The sequence below is a fragment of the Hyperolius riggenbachi genome, chromosome 4, assembly GCF_040937935.1.
Source record: "Hyperolius riggenbachi isolate aHypRig1 chromosome 4, aHypRig1.pri, whole genome shotgun sequence".
In the NCBI taxonomy this organism is placed as follows: Eukaryota; Metazoa; Chordata; class Amphibia; order Anura; family Hyperoliidae; genus Hyperolius; species Hyperolius riggenbachi.
Window position 1 is genome coordinate 318075804 of NC_090649.1, and position 13808 is coordinate 318089611.

At 44.5% G+C, this 13808-nt stretch overlaps 1 protein-coding gene across 4 annotated transcripts in view; it reads left to right on the plus strand.

The window, feature by feature from the left end:
- The window catches only part of HIVEP2 (HIVEP zinc finger 2), a 258918-nt gene that overhangs the window by 99921 nt on the left and 145189 nt on the right, over nt 1-13808 (plus strand). The window lies entirely within an intron of this gene.

Below are 13808 nucleotides of genomic sequence, written 5' to 3' on the forward strand. Positions count from 1 at the left end.
CTGTGGGGGTCCGGGCTTAGCAGGAATACACAGGCCTTTACCTCTCCAGAACTTCTTACACATGGCACAGTGCCTGGAAAGCCTGTTTTGATTTGTGATATGATTCACAACGCTACTGAGAGATTTCAAAGCAAAACAGCCTACCTGAAGTTAATCACTTAAAGGTGTTTAAAGGCCAAAGGTGGCATGAACAAATTATTGTGTACATTCTGATGTAGTATCAGTTTATTGGTGCTAAATTGTCATGAAATTGAGCCTGATGATGTGAAAATCCTAGCCTTACCTGCTGCTCAGTCGGCTCCCCAAGACTCACAGCAAGTGAAACATCTGTCCTTTCCTGCATTACCAGAGCCAGATCCCCCCCCCCCCCCCCTGTCCTTTCCTGCATTACCAGAGCCAGATCCCCCCCCCTGTTCTTTCCTGCATTACCAGAGCCAGATCCCCCCCCTGTCCTTTCCTGCATTACCAGAGCCAGACCTCCCCTTTTCTTTCCTGCACTAGCAGAGCCAGTTCCCCCTGTCCTTTCCTACAGTACCAGAGCCAGATCCCCCCTGTCCTTTCCTGCACTACCGAAGCCAGATTACCCCTCCCCCCCCCCCCCCGTCCTCTCCTGCACTACTAGAGCCAGATCCCCCTGTCCTTTCCTGTATTACCAGAGCCAGATCTCCCCTGTCCTTTCCTGCATTACTAGAGCCAGATCCCCCCCCCCCCGTCCTTTCCTGTATTACCAGAGCCAGATCCCCCCTGTCCTTTCCTGCATTACCAGAGCCAGATCCCCCCCTGTCCTTTCCTGTATTACCAGAGCCGGATCCCCCTCCCCCCCCCCCGTCCTTCCCTGCATTACCAGAGCCAGATCCCCCTGTCCTTTCCTACACTACCAGAGCCAGACACCCCCCCCCTGTCCTTTCCTGCACTACTGGAGCCAGATCCCCACTGTCCTTTCCTGTATTACCAGACCCCCCCCCCTGTCCTTTCCTGCATTACCAGAGCCAGATCCCCCCCCCCCGTCCTTTCCTGCATTACCAGAGCCAGATCCCTCCCCCTGCCCTTTCCTGCATTACCAGAGCCAGACCCCCCCCCCCGTCCTTTCCTGCATTACCAGAGCCAGATTCCCCTCCCCTGTCCTTTTCTGCATTGCCAGAGCCAGATCCCCCCTGTCCTTTCCTGTATTACCAGAGCCAGACCTCCCCTGTCCTTTCCTGCACTAGCAGAGCCAGATCCCCCTGTCCTTTCCTACAGTACCAGAGCCAGATCCCCCTGTCCTTTCCTGCACTACCGGAGCCAGATTACCCCCCCCCCCCCGTCCTCTCCTGCACTACTGGAGCCAGATCCCCCTGTCCTTTCCTGTATTACCAGAGCCAGATCCCCCTGTCCTTTCCTGCATTACCAGAGCCAGATCCCCCCCTGTCCTTTCCTGTATTACCAGAGCCAGATCCCCCCTGTCCTTTCCTGCATTACCAGAGCCAGATCCCCCCCCTGTCCTTTTCTGCATTACCAGAGCCAGATCTGCTTTTTCCTTTCCTGCATTACCAGAGCCAGACCCCCCTGTCCTTTCCTGCATTACCAGAGCCAGATCTGCTCTGTCCTTTCCTGCATTACCAGAGCCAGATACCCCCCCCCCCCTGTCCTTTCCTGCATTACCAGAACCAGATCCCCCTGTCCTTTCCTATACTACCAGAGCCAGATCACCCCCCCCCCCTGTCCTTTCCTGCATTGCCAGAGCCAGATGCCCCCCCCCCGTCCTTTCTTTCATTACCAGGGCCAGATTCTCCCTGTTCTTTCCTGCATTGCTAGAGCCAAATCCCCCCTGTCCTTTCCTGCATTACCAGAGCCAGATCCCCCCTGTCCTTTCCTGCATTACCAGAGCCAGATCCCCCCTGTCCTTTCCTGCATTACCAGAGAATGACCCCACGTCTCCTTTCCTGCTTTACTAGAGCCAGACCCCCCCCCCCCCCTCCCGTCCTTTCCTGCATTACCAGAGCCAGATCTGCTCTGTCCTTTCCTGCATTACCAGAGCTAGAACACCCCCCCCCCCCCTGTCGTTTCCTGCATTACCAGTACCAGATCCCCCCTGTCCTTTCCTGCATTGTCAGAGCCAGATCCCTCCTGTCTATTAGGAGATGGGACATTCACGCCATTGTTGTGGAAAGTTTGTGAGTACTAGTGATTGCTTCCTTGTTATCACTCTTCATTGAACCCTTTACAATCTCTTTGTTACCCAGTTGTCAGAAGTAGTGCCTTCAGTCTGTTGCGAATGTCAAGCCGTCCTAAAAGACTTTTATTAATTCAATTTTGTGTTTGTGTTTTCATAATAAATCCTGGTAGTCTTTGTTCAGTCAGGCAGACAGCAAAGTGCAGCAACCCATAGCAACCTATCGCCAATTGTCTCTCATTGTTCTCACTCCTCTGACTGATGAACATGAACTTTACATAGTACTAGGAAATCATGCTGAATGCCATAAGAAAAGGGCTGCTAGACCTATGCTAATTAGACATGCTAAGTTTGTATTTATTAGTTGTATTAGATGCTGTGCATAATTTAAATATTATACATATTATTCTCATTTTTTTACGAGGGGCAGATTGCATACCAGTCTGTGTCCTAGTTGGGGAGATTTCACACTACCTTTTTGTCTCATTGATGTATCAGGCAGTTATACAAATGAAAAAGGAAATTGCATCTTTAAGAACGGCCAATGGACCAAGTGTCCACACTGAGACATGTACCCCAAAATCATTTGTTCTTTCATAACCGCAAATTCTAGTGTTCTAAAAAAAAATCTCCAGGAGCAAATCAGCATTTGTAAATAGGAAACGCTGTGTTCAATGTTTCTTTAAAAAAATCATAGGTAGAAAAACATTGTAAAAATGGTATCATACCTACGTAAACAGTCACATAACACTAACTATGGTAGATTAGGCTACCTAGCATAACTATGCATTGGCAAACATTTTAGTAATGTGTTAAAAGGTCATTTTTTATTTTCAAAAATGTTTTTGCTGAAATGTATACATAATAAAAAAGCCTGCTTGATATTTTTGAGACTATAATCCTGCATGACCTATGACCAACCTCTTAATGTGACTAGATTAGGAATGATTAGGAATTTCGTTTTTTCATATTAAAAATAATAGTCTGTGTTATGCTGGCGAGGTTGCGGCCACGCAGGATCTTTAGAGCATATCTTTTGATCATGCCCTGTTCTAATCCCTTTTGGCAGGAAATTCAAAAATGAATCTTCCAGGTTTTGGACGGGACTATACCCCTGGACCCCACTATCATGCTTTTAGGCAAATCCCTCCCTCACATTCATAAATTTGAAAGAATCCTAATTACCGCAGCTAGATTATCCATTTCTTCAAATTGGAAAAAAATAGCTCCTCCAGAGCTCTCTGAAGTTATAATTAAACTCCAATGGATTAAGCTAATGGAAAAACTCACAGCTACCCTCAGGGATACTGAAATACGCTTCGACAAGATTTGGGGTCCATGGGATAATCACTTTCCCAACGACTGACTTTCCTGAGCTACCCCCAGATACCATGACCATCCACAGGGCTCACCACACCTTACTTCTATGGCCTACATATATTTCATATAAACTAGAGAACCAACCAGAGCAAATTTTTCTTTTTTTTTTTTTTTTTTTTGTTCCACCTTAACAGTCTCTAGGTTAAGAAATAAGACCAACTTTGGGGATCCCTTGTTTTCTGTTTTTGAAGATAGTAGCTTAACGTTTCTTTCTCGACTATACTTCCAATATACATGATTGTACAAATGTTACCATGTCAAATCTCCTCTCCTCCTTTTCCTTTCTGGCAAACTTGGAAATCAACAGTGTCTCCGTTCTGAAACAGTCTACAGTCATGGACATGGACTTTTGCCTGAACACCTGGTCTAATTTTCTCCAAATGCACCCATACTTTTGATTTCTGTAATCACTAAGTTTACCTACCATGTGTTATTGTGCATACTATTTTATGTTAACAGTTTGTACAGATCTTTGCATAAGCTGAAATAAAAATTAGTGTTACAAAAAAAAAAAAAATAATAATCGTCTGTGAGCATAGCAGTATCCAAGGTGTATAACTTGCCTTGTGAGTGGTCTTACATTCCATCTAAACATTTCTTGACACGATATTTAAGGCAGGGAACACACTTGTTAGAGTCACGCAATGGTTTGCCGCACACGGGAAATGCTCCCCAATGCAGTTGTCAATGAAGTCAATTTCCTGAATCTGAATTTTTATGTGTTCCTGCACATTCTGTTTGCTTGTTATTTACTCTTTTTAAAATTGGACAGATTTTTTTTTTCTTCCACACGATGGGCGCATTCCCAATTAAATTATATTTTCGGCAGCACGGAAAATATTTCTCTGAGAAAAAGTGATCATAGGCGCGATTGCAGAGATATGGAGATCTGGAAATCTCGCAAAAAGAGAAAAAAAACCCCATCAGGACAAGAGTTTTTCTAGAATGGTGCTAATTACAGCACTTTTAAGATTGCCATATTTGTAAAAGTAGTGATAGCTCAAAAAAACAACAACTTGTCAGCAGGTTCCTAATTTTTATAACATTATCAGTCATCTGTCATTTAACGTAACTACCATTCACCATCTTTATTGTCACTTTTTAGGATGCCAGATAGTGTTCCCCACCAGGCTATAGGAGAAAATAGTGACGTGTGAAACGTCAAACCCTGTTTGCCAATTTGCTTTAGGTTGCGGCTTTAAAGTGTGGCAGTACAGGGTCACAATCCTAGTCTGTGATATTAAGGCCTGTTCTAGAGGTGTAAAGGTGGTGACTCTAAATATGTTACTCAATTCAAGTGGATTGCCAATTTCAGAGAATTATGGTACTGGCAATCCATCACTAATTGCCAGTGAGCAAAATATGACCACCCTTTTATAAATAAGGAATTATGAGCTTGATTCACTGAACTGCGCTAGTCAGCAGCGCTAGTGTGCAATGTTCATTACGTACAATATTACGCGCGCTAAACTCCTATTACTTGCACTGAACTTTTTAATGCGCATAATCTAGCTGTTACGCACACTGCTGTTATTAGTGCACGTAATAGTGCGCATAATTGGCGAGGTTCAAGTGGTACTACTCCTTAACATTTTTCAGCTGTTTTTGTCCTAGATAAGGTTTGGTCATGTCCACCTGCTTCAGAATAGCTTTATGCTGGGCAAGTACCGTATTTAATATATAACATATATAAGACGCTCCGGACTATAAGACGCACCTAGGTTTAGGGGACAAAAAGCAGGCAAAAAAAGAAAAATACTAAACCTGATGCGTCCATAGGTCAGGGACGTCTTAGGGACCCCCCCCCCCCCAATTATGTTTCCCTTGTGCCTCATGTGTCCTCCTCTGCCCCCTTGTCCTCTATTGTCACCCCTGTCATCTTCTGTCCCCCTGTGTCCCAGTCCCTGTGTGCGGTGTCCCATTTATGTGTGCAGTGTCCCATTTATGTGTGCAGTGTCCCATCCATGTGTGCAGTGTCCCATCCATGTGTGCAGTGTCCCCCTTTGTCCCATCCCTGTGTGCGGTGTCCCTCTGTGTCCCATTCTTGTCTGCAGTGTCCCCTTGTGCCCTATACTTGTGTGCAGTGTCCCCCTATGCCCTATCCTTGTGTGCAGTGCCCTCGTGTCCCATCCATGTGTGCAGTGTACCATCCATGTGTGTGGTGTCCCCCTGTGTCCCACCCATGAGTGTTGTGTCCTCCTGTTTCCCACCCATGTGTACTGTGTCCCATCCATGTGTGCAGTGTCCCCCATGTATCAGTCCCTGTTTGCAGTGTCCCCCTGCATCCCATTAATGTGCGTGGTGTCCCCCTGTGTCCCATCAATGTGTGTGGTGTCCCCCTGCATCACATGCCTGTGTGTGGTGTCTCCCTGTGTCCTGTCCCTGTGTACTGTGTCCTAGGCCTGAACGATTTTAGGAAAAAATTGAATTGAGCGATTTCTGTCCAAAATTACGATTTCGATTCACAATTTCCTTAAAATCAAGCTTTTTACATAGTTATTTTGGTTGAAAAAAGACATACGTCCATCGAGTTCAAACAGTATAAAGTATAACTCCAGCCTGCTCCCTTGCATATCCCTGTTGATCCAGAGGAAGGCGAAAACCCCCCCACAAGGCATGGTCCAATTACCCCCAAAAGGGAAAAATTCCTTCCCCCCCCTTTGTTCCCCCCCTTTGTGCCTGTCTGTTCCCCCTCTGTCCCCGTCTCTCATTGTGCCCCCTTTGCCTCTTCATGCCTCCTCTGGGTCTCTCTTGCCTCCTTTGTGTCTCTGTGCCCACGCTGTCTTTCTCTGTGCCTCCTCTGTCCCCCAAGTTGCATCAGTCCTTGCTTCAAACACGAGTCCAGCGATGCCTGTCTATCCACTTTGCCTCCTGCAGGCTCTAATGAACGGCATACTTCCTGCATATCATGTGACATACAGGACCCTGAAGTTTTGCCAAGCACAAGAGGCGGCAGAGGGCGATAGAGGATGGAAGGTATGTCCAACGCTGCGGGCACTGGGACTTTGGGAAAGTTTGAAGGCGCTTCTTTAAACTTCCTCATGTGGAAATGACGTGATCGCGATATTCGCCGCTTTGACGATTCTGAAATTGTGATCTTGGTGATCGCGATATCGATTTAAATTCGATTTATCTTTCAAGCCTACTGTGTCCCCATCCTTGCATTTAGTGTCCCCCTGTGTCCTGTATACCATAGCTTCTCCCCCCATTCCTCAGGCTAATAAGAAAGCAGCCCTCGACCAATCAAGTGGGGGGCGCTGCCCCAGACTGCCAGTTACAAAGCTTACTGCTTCTGATGGCTTTTAACAGCACCCAAGGTGCTGTTGAGGGTGAGATCAATGGCTTTGTCTGCTATTATGCAGAGACTGACCTGCTTGCTTCTCTCCAACTTGACGCTTGTGCCGCAGTCAATTCGCCATCTGCCTCTACCCACCACGTGCAGCCCAGAAACACAGCGTGGCAGTGCTTAGCGGCAGGATACACGCTAAATCCGCATGGTGGAAAGCCGTGCTGTCACAGCCCAATACAGGCACCGGGTGAAGCTCCGCCCACATTGTACCGTGATTGGCCCGAATGATCCCGCCCGCGGGACTACCGGGCCCTGTAAAAAGAAGAAGCAGGAGAAGTGAGCGCTGCGATTGGCGGTCTGGGGCAGCGCCCCCCGCCTGATTGGTCGCTGGCCACTTCCATCATTGGAGCTGCTCGCTGCGGATTGAGGAGTCTGGGAAAACATGGTATGCTGGACACGGGGGACAGCAAACTTAGGGATGGCGACATCAGATGCGGGGACACCGGACACTGGGACATTATATGCGGGGACACAGGGGGACATCAGATTGGGGACACCAGACACGGGGACATCAGATTGGGGACACCGGACATGGGGACATCAGATGGGGGGACACACTGGACACGGGGACATCAGATGCAGGCACATCAGACGCAAGGACAGGGAAATGAGGCAATTTACACAGGGGGACATCGGACATAGGGACAAGGGACACTGCACACATAGAAGGAACACTGCACACATGGGTGGGAAACCACGCACAGGGATGGTGGTCACTGTCAGACACAGGGGGACAGAGGAAAAACATAGGCGCTGGTGGTACATTCAGACTATAAGACGCACTGACTCCCCCCCCCCCCCCACACACACACACACACACTTTTGGGGGAGAAAAAGTGCGTCTTATAGTCCGAAAAATACGGTAAGTATGTTAGGTCCCCCTAACAGCTGCTATACATATGTGTTAAACGGCAAGCATAACTTTTGTTGCCTAAATATCACTGTAGTTAGTGTAACATGTGGATACTGTGTAGTTTGTCTTTTGTGGTGTGTAATGTGTGTCTGCTATGAATGCATACTGTGAACTTCGATGGTTTAGTTTGAAAAATTTGATTGATCACCTAAATTTAAAACACTGCTGGCTGGGGATACTGTGAAGCTGGGACACACTACTGGGGACACTTGGAAGCTGTCTTGCCCAGAGCTGGCAAAGAAGCAAAGGGGACATTTGTCCCAGGGCCTATGGGCTCTGCAGGGGCTCCTGTGCTACTGGACCCAAAGTTGTCTCCCACCACTGCACCCCATGTTCCTCCTAGGGTCAATGTATTTAGCAATTACATGGTGTTTTTTCCCCTCACAGTTGAACAAATGTAATCGTTCACATAAATTTGTATCAGCCAAATATATCAACAGGGCAGCCAGGCCACTGGTATTGGTTAAAATTAAAATAACCATGGAAGCCTGACTTCAAGTTCCCTTTAAGGCTGGTACACACATACAATTTTTTATTGGAAAATTTACTTTAGCAACATCATTTGAGTGATTACCTGAAAAAAATGATACTACATAAAGGTTTGAAAACAGACACTGATTGTCCAATCAAACTTGGATGTGTGTATATACCTTTAGGACTGATTCACACTGCAAGAGCTTTTTAAGCGCTAGTGATTATAAAAGCTAATGCAATGCAATGTGTCATTTTTACAAATCACATCACATTGTAACAAATTGTGCGCACAATTAACTACATCTGGAATGACCGCACACTTTATAATTTACGTGCATAAGTACCGTAATTGCTATACTGCGCGCTCTACAACGCAGGTACATAATTACGCACGATTGAGCATGCGCGCTAATACTTACGCGTGCTAAAAAATAGCGCAGTTTAGTGAATCAAGCCCTATGTGAGTGACCATCATATTTTTAAACTTGGATAACAAACAAATGTCAATCTTGCCATTCTTTATAAATAGGTCCTCAGCCCTCTGTCTAAATCGGATGGATGCTAAATGCCAGAGAATAAGGCAGCAGTTAGACTAGAATATACTGTATATCTTTGAACTAATGACTTGTTAATGAGTGCTTTTTACTCTTTTGAGTTAGTTTAATTTACAGGGCATCTTCTTTACACTCATGTAATCAGCCGCATTATAAACCCTGAAGGAAGCTGACTTTTAGAAACAGTCAAGCCTTCAGAAGAATTTATTGCCTGGCTGCCCTTATAATTTACACTTAATGTTATAGATGTATCTCGGGAGAGTCTGCAGTGGTTTGTCTGCAGATATTACACTCATGATATGTTAGCATTACATTTAACAAGGAAAAGGAGGATTCTATTTTAAGCAGGGACTCTTTGTTGCTTTATTGGGGACCCACTGGGCTACATGTCTAGGCTACACGTTGTTTATAAATATTAGACTGCAAGCTTTATGGAACAGCGATATTTGAAGCATACACATTGCTTTGTTCAGATACAATGCTTGCAGCAGTAGCTTGAACATTACGCAAAGAAACTTGTTTAAAAAAATGAATTTTGCTGTATTGAATCCATTTAAACACCAAGCACGATTGGGTTGTGTTTGAAATTGGTTTTGCCACTTACAGGGAACATACAGGACCTAAAGTATCAATTAAGATGTGCTTAAAAAACAGCAAAGTAGCAGAATAAGCGGGCCATCATACAGGAGACGGTGTATCAATAAACAGTTTATCAATAACATCAACCAGGATACAGCAACAACAGCTGCAGCCTAAGGTGGCAAAGGATTGAATAGTCTCTTCTGGGCGTTATTCTGGAGAGGGTGTTGGTCTACCAGCTCAGGTCATTGGAGATTGTTGTGGGGGCATGCTTTCCAAAATTGGTGATCATCTGCATATGCTATCTGCATGGCATATGCTATCAACCTTCTGACTGTAGGCCTACTCATTGTTCTTCGTTACAAGGCCTAGAATGGTAGTGTCATCAGCAAATTTGATTATGTTGACAGAGTCTGCAGTTATTGATGTAGAGGCAGAACAGAATCAGTGACAAGACACTTGTGGGGCTCCAGTATTGGTGACCCTTGGTCAAGAGGAGATGTCACCCAGCTTGACAACATTGCCATTAACCCATAATAAGATAACTGCCTAACAAGATTTTGATTACAGTATTGAATTGGAACTTAATCAATCTGCAAAAAACACAATCCCAACACGTTTGTTTGTTTTTCTTCCTTTAAATGAACAATTTTATTAAACATGTCAAAAGTAGTATACATATGTCAAAAGTGTTATTCATATGTAGGGGAAATGGACACACTAGAAGGCTTTTGAGGGCTTGCTTGATGTAAACAGATTGCAGGTGGGGAAGAGGCTGGGGTCAGAGGACACCTGTACACTTTCTAGGTTGTCACTGTAAACAATTACAGTTGTTTTTGTAATGAATCCTATGTTCATAGTTTTATGCCTAGAAAGTTATTTGTCAAGTTTACCAGTCGAGTCTGCCTCTGCTTAGAATCTAATGTGGCTCGGCTGAGTGCTGGCCATGGTCATTTTTCTCCTATTCACACCACATTGGCTTGATTCACAAAATGGTGCTAACTGTTAACACGCTGTGAAAAGTGGTTCACGCAAAATTTTGCGTGATAACGTTTTTCGCACGCAGAAATTCACGTTCGCGTTTTTTTGCACGTTAACTTCGCGTTTGTGCGATAAATTTGCATTAATGCTTGAACACGAACTTTTGCGCGCGAAAACCGGTTTTCACCCTAAACCGCACGAAAATCCGTGCTAACGGTTAGCACCGTTTTGTGAATCAAGCCCCATGCTTCATCATGTGCTGATCCATACGCCTTCCTCCTCTCTTCATAGCAACAGAAGGAGGCTAGCGACATGTCTGTACAACCTCAGCACCACACTGATGCTCAAGGGTCTGCATTCAGATCCCTGCTGGGCAACTGTCTGAGTTACATGTGTATGAGGCTTTACTCTGCATGTAGACTGGAGGACAGTATAAGATAAGGAGGTTTCCAAGAAGCAGAATGCATGCAATTGTAAGAAAAAATAGTAATAATAAACTTGTCAAAACAATAAACAAATGTTGCATGGTACTGCTTCTGTTACTTTGCCAAGCTAAATTCGAAGTTATGCAGTCCTTTAATAGAGGAAATAAGTAAAACTATTAAATAATCACTGTCTTTCCTTTATTAGGTTAGTGGTTTTAAAGTGAATAAGTAGTATATGGATGAAAACGTAAGAGCTGTCATTCCCAAATAAGAATTTTAAACAGCCACATGGTGTAGCCCTGCTGCCACTATCCCACCAGTCACTAATATGCAGAGATGTATTTGAAACTTCGTACTTCTCTGCCTGCATGCTTATTCTAGATTTTGGCTGGCACACACAAGCTGATTTGCAGACAGTCTTTCGACAAACAATCATTCAGATCTATTAAAGGTGATTGATTAGCCAGAAGCGCCAGTTTGATACAGGTAGCCCCTGGTTAACGAACAAGATAGGGACTGTAGGTTTGTTCTTAACTTGCATGTTCTAAAGTCGATACATTGTGCCATCTCTGTCCCCTTTACCTCCACTGTGCCTCCTCTGTGTCACCTTTGCTGCTGGAACCACCTGTGTACCTGCTTATACAAGTTTAAAAGCCTTTTTTTTTTTTTTTTTTTAATTGATTTCTCAAAAACTACAATTCCAATTTGACATTTTTGTCTAATTGTTCCCATGTAAACACAGAATCCATTCCATTCGTATCGGCGGGTTGACTCGTTCGTAAGTCGGCCGTTCGTAAGTCAGAGGCTACCTGTAGTTGTATGTGATTGCTCTTCCGGCTGTTCTTTTGTTCCAAGCATGCTCCCATGGATTCCAGTAAACATCAGTTGGCTGTTTGAGCAATGAAACGGCAGAACATGTGCAGTACTGGTTGAGATTAAGGCCCGTAATGGAACCCTATGGGCCCGTTCTTACTTGGGCGATATGCGCTAATGGACTCAAATTGCCCAAAACGCAAACGTGTCGCCTGCACCATTTTCAGGTGATTTCCTGGCAATCGCGTTTCAGTGCTATACAAGCGCTTAACGCGTTCGCAGCAAAATCGACGCAGTGTTCCGTGATTTTTCCGTGTGAGATCGCAGAAAAATCACTCCTGCAAAACACCGGCAAAAATCACCGACGTTTTGTAAGTGTGAATGGGGCCTAACCAGCATTTCCAGTCACTCCATGATCAGTACAAGTTTATTTGTAATTTCTGATGGGAGAATACACGTTGCATCAACAATTTAACTGTTGAATCTTCAGTCAGCAATTAATATTGGCTTGTGTATATCAGACCTTAGTGAATAGAAAGTAATTGAATCCAAAATTCAGACAGGCCACAAACTTTACATATTTAAAAAAAAAATAAACAATGGCCACCTCCATTTTTGCTTCCTTTGTGGTTCACTTTAAATGCCAAAGATGAAAAACGGTGTGTTTTTGACATATGACCAGGTAAGGAAACAAAAGCTCTATTAGCATTTTTTTTTTTAAAGAAACCCCAGTGTCACGAGTTCACAAGTGCTCCATCCTCTGGGCTGCAGACCAGTGTTTGACAAGCAATGTCCCCGGACCGTAGAAAGCAAAGCTGTAGTGAGAAAGTATATTTGCTCCTTTCCTCTCACTAACCGTGCACAAAGAGCAGGTCTGTTAGGAGCATGGAGTTGCAACAGATGATTAATCTTCGGGCAGTTTCCCAAGTTACTTACTCACTAGAAAGCAAATGATTTCCCTGATCTTGCTGCGATAAGTTCCCAGCCGGCTTTTCCTAAGTCTGCGTTATTGTGCTGTACTGACTGTGTCAGACCCAGCAGCAGTTGTGTGCACTTTCCATGTGGCAGGCCTGTGCACACCTGATCTCCTTTCTCATTTCATGCTTCCTCCTGGGGTTTTCTCAGGTAATGGCAGAGAATCAGAATTTTGTACTTCAGCAGTTTTAACTTGTGGTGACACTGGGGAACACTCAGCACTTTTCCATAGTCTGTTTAAACACACACACACACACACACACACACACACACTTTATTTTAGAAAAGTAATCATTGTCCAGGCAATACATTTTGTACGATATCCAGTGCCGCAGTCCAGCCAGCGTTTCTTATGAGCAGTTAGTAGGAGGAGTCTTGTGGCTTCACATGTGCCGACTAACTCCTTCAACAGGCCGCAATAAAAGGCAATAAAAAAAATTACAACAGTGCAAAGTATCCCTGGCATGATGATTCATTGCATGTGCAGCGCTACTTGTAACATTTTAATAATATGCAATCAGTAGAATTAATTACCATTTAAGCAGTTCCAAATACAGTGCCTGTGGCTGGATGTAATGAATATGTAGCTATCAGGCCTATTTGGTTGTAGTTGTAAAGTCCTCGCTCTAGTATGGCATTTCTCTAGTATATTTCTAATGTTTTACAATGTCATTCTGGCATGGTATGTATTAGTGGAATAAACAGCATTTTCTTTGACATCAAGATAACACTTCTTCTGCACAGAGCAATGTATATGTATAATTACACACATACACATAAATATATACATTCTAGAGTTTAGAATTTACCCATATTATACTGCATTAGCACTGATTTCAATAATGCCTCTCAGGGTTCTATATGCAGAGACTCCAGATAGTGCAAAGACATCACTAGCTGAGGGGCACAAGTATGCTCTGCAAAGCGTTCTGACAGAGCACTGCTCCATGCATTTTGTGCGCAACACAGCACTGCTTCATTCAGTATACTTGAATAGGGTCAGCGCTGCAGTAGAGAGTAACTGTCACGTGTTTCTGTAAAAGTGTACTTGGACCCTATTGGTCAAAATTCTTTCTCTCACATGTTAAAGTAAACCTGAGACAGGGAACAATTGTTTTGCTTCTTCCAGCCCCCCGTTGCTTTACAGATCCCTCGGTTTCCTACTGGCCTGCTCCGCTGTACCCTTCTGAAAGAGCACCCATCACAGGTGTTT